Raw genomic sequence first — 7,311 nt, forward strand, 5'->3', positions numbered from 1 at the left:
GAATACTTTGACTGAGACTAGGGTGCAACTAGATCTGAGGACATGATCATAGAGATCAGGACCCAAACAACAACAACTACAATTGCCCCAGTAGTGAAAAGGCAACAGTGGACATGGAGGTCAGTGGGTCTGTATTGTTGATTGGTAAGGGAGGAGTAACAAGAGGAAGGATTTGATGAAGAAGCTGGTCCTTCGGGAAAGAAATTGGAGGAAGGAGTGAGAGAATTCAGACAAGAAGTGGAAACTACCCGGTCTCTGACCTCATCAGAACTTCGAGACATGCAGAAAGATTACATCCACCAGCCAGGTGAGTGGATTGCTGCCTGGCTGCTCTGATGCTGGGATAATGGGGCCAACAGTCAGCAATTGGAAGGTAGGAAAGCCCAACAGCTGGGATCCCTTGCTAGAAACTGGGGAATTGAGAGAGGATTTGGAAAAGAGGCAGCAATTTGCAGTCTCTGGAGACGGCTCCTCTCAAGTGTGAGGGCAAGATAGCCATTCAAGGAAGATCTTGTGAACTCCCTAGGAAAGTGGACTACCGCAGATGTAGGCATCCAGTACCTGAGAGAATTAGTGCTGGAAGTCATCTGCAGTGATCTAGATGATGATGAGGTCTCCAAAGATCCAGAGGATGTCCTGTGCAGACAAGCCATGTGGAAGAAGGTGATTCAAAGTGCCCCAGTGTCGTATTCTAACAGCTTGGCAGTGATGTATTGCCTGGATATGGATACACCAACTGTGGAGAGAGTGCTTTCTTGGCTCCAAAGCATTGAAGAAAATTGGTCCCTCCTTATCCCTACAGGCCAGTGCCTTGGCTGTCAGGGGCGCCCCAAGAAGTCAGTCCCCTCCTGCCCCAGTCAGAGGGAAAGGGAGCACCAGGCACATGGCGCACTCTGGTTCTTCCTCCGTGACCAGGAGGGAGGAGTGGATTGGTGAACCCACCTTTAAGCTGGAAGCTCATGTATGCAAACTGAAAGGGAAGATGGCTGTTAAGAAGGGGCCACCCAAGAAGGCCGTCAGCATAGCTGCTATAGAGACACAAGAAGGCAATCAACGATCTCACAGATATAGAAGGACTGAGGTTACCTCCCTTGATCCTGGTGAGGGGACTTCTGGTCTGGCACTGAAAGGGTCAGACAGTGAATACTCTGACCAGGAATAGGAATAGAGGGTCCCTGCCTTCAGCCAGGGGAGGAAAGGGCTGGCTGGGTATACTGGACTGTGTGGATTCGATGTCTCAGCACATCAGACCCACAGGCTTTGGTAGACACTGGTGCACAGTGTACACTGGTGCCATCAGGGTACAGGGGCACAGAACCCATCTGGATCTCTTTAGTGACAGGGGGATGCCAAGAATTGTCTCTGTTGGAGGCTGAAGTGAGCTTAAAAGGGGACAAATGGCAAAAGTACCCCATTGTGACTGGCCCAGAGGCTCCGTGCATCCTTGGCATCGTCTCTCTCAGGAGAGGGTACTTGAAGGACCCAAAGGGTACCGATGGGTGTTTGGTGTAGACACTGTGAACACAGAGAAGATCAAACAGCTATCTACCCAGCCTGACCTCTTGTAAGATCCCTTTATTGTGAGATTGCTGCAAGTTGAAGAACAGCAGGTGCCAATTGCTACCTGGATGGTGCACCAGCGGCAATATCACATGAACCAAGACTCCCTGGCTCCCACGCATGAGCTGATTTCATCAACTGGAGAGCCAAGGAGCGATCAGCAAGACTCACTCACCCTTTAAGAGTCCCATATGGCCAGTGAAAAAGTCTGATGCAGGGTAGGGATTAACAGTAGACTATCATGGCCTGAACGAAGTCATGCCACCACTGAGTGCTGCTGTACCAGACATGTTCTAACATGCTCCAATATGAGCAAAGGCAGCCAAGTGCGATGCTACAATTGACATTGCCAATGCATTTTTTCAATTCCTTTGGTAGCAGAATGCAGGCCACGCTTTGCTTTCACATGGACACAGTGGTGTCCAATACACCTGGAATCGACTGCCCCAGGGGTGAAAGCACAGCCCTACCATTTGTTATGGACTAATCAAAACTGCACTGGAAAAGGGTGGTGCTCCTGAACATCTGCAGTACACCAGTCACATCATCATGTGGGGCAGCAAGGCAGAAAAATCATAGAATCATAGAATGGTTTGGGTTGGAAGAGACCTCAAAGATCATCTAGTTCCAAGCCCCCTGCCATGGGCAAGGACATCCTCCACTAGACCACGTTGCCCAAAGCCTCATCCAACCTGGCCTTGAACACTTCCAGCGATGGAGTCTCCACAACCTCTCTGGGCAACCTGTTCCAGTGCCTCACCACCCTCACAGTGAAGAACTTCTTTCTTCTCACATCTAATCTAAATCTACTCTGTTTTAGCTTAAACCCATTATCCGTTGTCCTATCACTACATTCTCTGATAAATAGTCCTTCTCCAGCTTTCCTGTAGGCCCCCTTTAGGTACTGGAAGGCTACAATTAGGTCTCCCCGGAGCCTTCTTTTCTCCAGGTTGAACAGTCCCAAGTCTCTCAGCCTGTCCTCATAGCAGAGGTGCTCCAGCCCTCTGATCAACTTCTTGGCCTCCTCTGGACTCTCTCCAACAGCTCCATGTCCTTCTTGTAATGGGGGCCCCAGAGCTGGATGCAGTACTCCAGGTGGGGTCTCACAAGAGTGGAGTAGAGGGGCAGAATCAAGAAGTGTTTGAGAAGGGGAAAAGGGTAATTCATATTTTTCTGAAAGCTGGCTTCGCCATAAAAGAAGGTCAAGGGACCTATACAGGAGATCCAGTTCTTGGGAATAAAATGGCAGGATGGATGCCGTCATGGCCCTATGGATGGGATCAACACGGTGGCAACTGTGTCTCTACCAGCTAAAAAGAAGGAAACACTAGCTTTCCTAGGCTTTGTGGGATTCTGGAGAATGCATATTCCAGGTTATAGTCAACTTGTGAGCCCTCTCTATTGAGTAACATGAAAAACTGTTTTTAGTGGGGCCTTGAGCTACAACAGGCCTTTGAGCATATAAAACAGGAGATAGCTCATGAGCCTGTTAGTGGGTAGTGTTGATCACTCAGCAAGCTCATCTGGGGAAACCCAGTAGCCCAGCAATCCTGGAAGAGATCATGGACTGGCCAGAAGGCAGAGATTTTGAAGCATTGCCTGAGGAGGTGGCTCATGCCCAAGAAGCACCATTGTATAATGCGTTATCAGACCATGATTATGCTTTCTTTACTGATGGATGCTGTCATGCTGTAGGAAATCATTGGAAATGGAAATCTGCTGTGTGGAGTCCCACACGACAAGTCACTGAATCCATTGAAGGAGAAGGTGAGTCAAGTCAGTTTGCAGAAGTGAAAGCCATCCAACTAGCCCTAGAGACTGCTAAACAAGAAAAGCAACCACTACTTTATACTGACTCCCGGATGGTGGCTAATGCCCAGTGGGGAAGCAGCTCTGGAAGAAAACCAATTGGCAGCACCGGGGTAAACCCATCTGGGCTGCTGTATTGTGGCAGGACATCACTGCCTGGGAAGAAAACATTGCTCTAAAGGTACATCATGTAGATGCTCACATGCCCAAAAGCCGCGCCACTGAAGAACATTGAAACAATGAACAAGCAGAGAAGGCTGTCAAAATTGAAGTAGTTCAGGTGTGCCTGGACTGGGAGCATAAGGGTGAGCTATTTGTAGCTTGATGGGCCCACGAAATACCGGGACATCTAGGGAGAGATGCAACTTACAAATGGGCTTGTGATCAAGAGGTGGACCTGACCATGGAGGCCATCACACATGAATGGGAAACATGCTGTGATCAAGCAAGCCACACGAGTAAAATCTCCCTGTCATAGAGGGCAGTGGCTGGGGTTGCACTGTGGTGAGGCCTGGCAAATTGACTATATTGGACCACTGCCACAAACATGCCAAGGCAAGCGCTACGTACTCATCATGGTGAAAGCAACTGCTAGTTGGCTGGAAACTTACCCTGTAAACCATGCCACTGCCTGAAACACCATCCTAGGCCTTGAGAGGCAAATTTTGTGATGACATTGTACCTTAGAAAGAATTGAATCAGACAATTGGACTCATTTCCAAAATAACCTCATAAAATCCGGAGCCAAGAAACACGGCATTGAGTGGGTATATCACGTCCCCTATCACCCACAAGCCTCTGCAAAGATTGATATAATGGACTGTTAAAGACTCTGTTGAGAGCATTGGACAATGGGGCATGGAAGCACTAGGATATAAATTGTCTGTCCTGGTCCTGCCCAGACAAAACCCCTACATACTGTGGGAGGAAATAAAGGTCCCTGTAGTGCACCTAGGGAAGTGGCTGGGGAAGGTGGTGTGGGTTGCTCCTCCAATGGGAAAAGGCAAACCCATTCATGAGATTGTTTTCACCCAAGGACCTGGGTGTACTTGGTGAGTAATGTGGAAGGATGGAGAGACCTGTGTGCCTCAAGGAGATTTAACTTTGGGGGAAAAATAATCTGTGATATGAGTTGTATGTTGTAGGAAGTGATGTAGCAGGAACAACCCGCAGTTAACATGTTGGAAGCAGAGGTCACTTTCCCTGGCTGACAGCCAGGCTCTTTTTATAAAGAATCCTGATGCTGAGTTCATGCCAGCATCAACCAAAGGACCTTCCTGGGGAATCAGGACTTGGATTCCAGTTTCTTCTGGATCCCTTGTGATCTGTGGAGACATGATAGAGAATAAAGTGGAGCAGTTTTGCCAGGAAACACTGCTCCTCCTCATGCTCCTTGGCCGCACTCTCGCTCAGGAACACCACACTCAAAGCCATCTGCACTGGGGAGGGGAAGAGGCAGGCTGCAGTTCTCATTCAGCATGACAGCTTTTAGAATCCCCTTTGATGCAGTAACAAATTTGAGCAAACTTTAGAGCAGTCAGGCAAACAGCAGCATTATAGTTGTGGTGCTCCCCAGCCACTTCCAGCCAAGGATGCCCTGGAAGACCCTGATCACCTTCATCTCCCATTTGTGTCATACAGAGTCCCACACTTTGGCATACACCCCAAAGCCTTGCATTGCAGTGCTGGTAGATGAGGTGGACTGTCTCATCTTCCACCCCACAGAAGTGGTAGACCAGCTCACCCAGCCAGTCACTGTCATACCCTGGGAAATGAATGCTCTTCCCAGCCATCTCCTCTGCTGCAGGAGCTGCCATCAGCTTCACGTGCAAGTGTCAGTGTGTCCTGCGTGTAGTTGTAGTCCACGCTGACAAGCTGGGGTCCCAGATCTAGCCCATGGGCACCTGCACGCGCTGCATCAGCCCAGCGCATCGCCAGCCTCCGTGTCCCTGTCCTGTTGCCAGCCCTCTGTGCCGGTTTCAGGAAACCCACCTTGATCTTTTTGGCCCCCTTCATGTAGTCTTGCTGTCGTGAATTCAGTGGGCAGCAGTGAGGACATGCTGCTTGGACAACAAGAACCGCCCTTTGGCTAGTTGCAGTGTGGATCAGGAAACAAGAGTGGGAACCACGTCACCAGCTGCAGCACTGGGAGGAAAGGAGAGCAAGAGAAGAGCAACCACCTGGCAGCAAGTCATTGTGCCAGACCTGCAAAGGCAAAGGAAGGATAGCATTAAGCCTGCATTAGAGAGCTGGCCACCTGCTCTGGCTCAGAGCAGGGAGGATTATCAGATGCATGAAGCCTTGTGCCAGCTTAAGCTGTTACCACAGAAAGCAGAAGGGTTGGAACCTGCGTGGAGCCAGGTGAGTAAGGAGTGATAGGAATCTCACCCAACACTGGCTTTGATCTCCTGGAGCTCTTCTGGACAGTGAGGCCCCTGCAGTGCAGCTGCAGAAATATCACAAGCTGATGAGTTTGCTCTATCATGCCAGTAACCCCATCTGCACTACAGTGGATTCCCTGGATTCCAGGGCTCATGACCCGCTGATGGATGCGTCCCACCCAGCAGCCGTTGCAGCTCTACTCCACCAGCTGGTCATCTGCAGGGAGGAGGATCTGAAGGTACCTGCTCACTGTTCCTACAGGGAAGAAGGCGGCACATTAACTCCTCAGGTTGAAGTATTTGGTGTCACAGAACAGTGCAGACCAGTCAGCCTATTTTAACTCCCATAGGCACATTAACTCCTCAGGTTGAAGTATTTGGTGTCACAGAACAGTGCAGACCAGTCAGCCTATTTTAACTCCCAAATGGATCATTGTACCCAATTTAAAATTTAATCTGCTGCTACATCTCCAGGTGCCAGGGCCACTCCTGTTCTGGCCGGGGAGCAGTGCAGGGGGCAGGTTCTGCAGTGCCAACAGTGCCTCCAATGGCTCAGCAGCACAGCCCTCCAACTCCATCCTGCCCTGGGCCTGCATATCTATGTGCTCCTCTCAGCAGCCCCGCCGGAGCCTCTTCCTCTGCAAGCAGCTGGTGTGCAGAGAGAGGGGCTCGGACACTGCATCCCTCGAAGGCAGCCAGGGTCTGCACCAGACACATAGCAGTGCATGTGGTTATGAAAGCCACAGGGGACTGGGTGGAGCCAGGTGGGGAGGGAGGCTGAGAGCCACCAGCTCTCTGCAGCTTCCCACCTTCACCTGCCAGTGCTGCATCCCCAGCATGGCCCACAGCCAGAGCTTGTCATCAGCCAGGCCTTTGCTGCAATGCTGCCCCAGCTGGCTGCCCCCTCAGCATGGCTTGGGCCAAATGCAGCCAGAGCCAACAACCCTCCAGCTTCACTTTAAATGCAAGGGGGAACAGCAACAGGGAGATCACAAGTCAAGCCCTGGCTGTAGTTCCCAGGGGGGCCTGCCTGAGTGCTCCCCCCAGCACTACAGCCAGCAAGATAGCACTGAAACAGGAGTCAGCCCTGCCTCCCCTGCCCATGCTCCTGCCTATGCTTGTTCCCGGTCTGCCCTGAATGCATGCAGCGGCAGAGGCACAAGCAGAGGAGCAGCTTCAGGCTTGTTTGGTTCCCTCCAAGGCTCTGCCAGATGCTCTGCCGGGGCTGGAGCTGCCCCGGGGAGGCCCACAGTGGGGTGACAGGCAGGAGCACAGCTTGTGCCACACATCCGGGTAGAAACTCCGTGGCGGGCAGGCAGGGCAAACCATAGTCAGCTGTGTGCAGGGCTGGAGACCAGGCCTCTCTATGGCAAAGCCAGGCTCTGCTTTTTGCTGCATTTTTCTCAAACCAGAAAATGGCCCCTTCCAGACTGGCACAGGAAGGGAAAGCCCACTGTGCAGCCCCCAACACCTGATAGCCTTCACCCAGAACGTGCTTCCCTCCCAGACCCTCTCTGCACAATGGAGCCCCAGGTTGTTATCAGAATATCTCAGCAGGCCA

At 51.3% G+C, this 7,311-nt stretch overlaps 1 pseudogene; it reads right to left on the minus strand.

Moving 5' to 3' along the window:
- Window positions 1-4,838: 4,838 nt before the first annotated feature.
- On the minus strand, window positions 4,839-5,905 carry LOC104639248 (serine protease 23-like; annotated as a pseudogene).
- Window positions 5,906-7,311: the final 1,406 nt, after the last annotated feature.

The sequence above is a fragment of the Balearica regulorum genome, chromosome 11, assembly GCF_011004875.1.
Source record: "Balearica regulorum gibbericeps isolate bBalReg1 chromosome 11, bBalReg1.pri, whole genome shotgun sequence".
Classification (NCBI taxonomy): domain Eukaryota; kingdom Metazoa; phylum Chordata; class Aves; order Gruiformes; family Gruidae; genus Balearica; species Balearica regulorum.